Raw genomic sequence first — 1,658 nt, forward strand, 5'->3', positions numbered from 1 at the left:
ATATACATATATATGGAAGAAAAAAATGAATACAACAAAAAAGTCTGCAATTCAAGCCATGAAGAAGATAGGACAGATTGCAAAAAAGTGATAATCTTTTTAAAGATTTAGAAGAAATGATAAACTAAAGAATTTTAAAAATCTCTCTTTATTTCTCTTTCACTCTTCCTCTCTCTCACTCCTTTTCTGTTTGTTTTTTTTTTCCTTCCTCATTTTTTTTTCTCGTTCTCTCTCAGCCACCCCCAGTCTTTTTTGCCCACAAGTTAATGTTTCTTTTTTTTTTTTTTTATGAAATAAAAAGGGGAAGAAAATAATAATTGTGATGAGGAATTAATGATATTTATAACGAAATAAATGATTTTGATGATAATATTTGCTGATGATAGTCTGGTTTGAAACAAACAGAACTCTTCAGAATTGGACCTAGCATTCTTAAAAAGATTGTCTAAATTCTGTATGACCTGCTATTGGAAGCTACAGTGCTCCACTTTTTTTTTTATTACATTTTGTTTTGTTTCTTGGGTGATTTGTTAATTAACTGTGTCTCCTCTTATTGTACAGTGTTGTCTTGATTAGTTTTTAGTGGTGAACAACTACAACGTAACTAATCATTTCAACAGTTCCTTTGAATTTTTTTTTTTTTTTTTTGTAATATTCAATATTTTGCATATTTTTTTTTGTTTTGCATTGTTAACCCATTCTGTTGTTTCAATGAAGTTTGCTGGTCATCACAAGTAGATACCTTGACACACACCTTCCTAAGCAAGCAGATTCTCTCTGTTGTTGCTGTTTTATATCTTCTATACTATTTTGTATTTTTTCTTAGTCATCTATGGACAGTACTGAGTTGGTGAAATACAGCTATGTCAATGGAGTTGTCACACTAGTCTTCAGTATGTATTGACATTTGGATCCTTTAAATTATTTACTTCTCCAATTTATTCCATGGATGCCTATAAAGATGAGAAGTTGGTCATTACAGTAGTGGACCCCATGCTATCAACTTGGATCAGTAATCAAAACTGTAGATCCAATAAAATGTCTTAAAAGTAGTTCATATATTGGTTTCCACTTTAGAAGTATTCCAAGTTGAATACAAATAAAGATGAAGTAACAATATGATAGCTAAAATTAAACAGTTGTATTTGGTAAAACAAAAGATTCTAAGCACACTTTGTTATCAGAATTAACATTGCAGTTACATCGTTAAAGAAAGGGACACAAGATCATGAGATAAATCACTTAGTAACCTCTTCACTTTTTCTATTAACCCTACCAACACCATTATTGTTATTATCATCATCATCATTATTATTATTATTATTATTAAGGCGGCAGGCTTAGCGGTATTTCACCTATCTTTATGTTCTGAGTTCAAATTCCGCCGAGGCTGACTTTGCCTTTCATCCTTTGGGGGTCGATAAATTAAGTACCAGTTGAGTACTGGGGTTGATGTAATCAACTAGCTTCCCTCCCCTCCCACATAATTTCAGGCCTTGTGCTTTTAATAGAAAGAATTATTATTATTATTATTCAAACAGTAAGCTGGCAGAATTGTTAGAACATCAGAAAAAAATGCTTTATCATTTAAAAAAATTTTTTTTTTTACAGTTCTTTATTCTGAGTTTAAATCCCTCTGTGGTCAACTTTGCTCTTCG

The sequence above is a fragment of the Octopus bimaculoides genome, chromosome 9 (genome assembly GCF_001194135.2).
Source record: "Octopus bimaculoides isolate UCB-OBI-ISO-001 chromosome 9, ASM119413v2, whole genome shotgun sequence".
Lineage (NCBI taxonomy): Eukaryota > Metazoa > Mollusca > Cephalopoda > Octopoda > Octopodidae > Octopus > Octopus bimaculoides.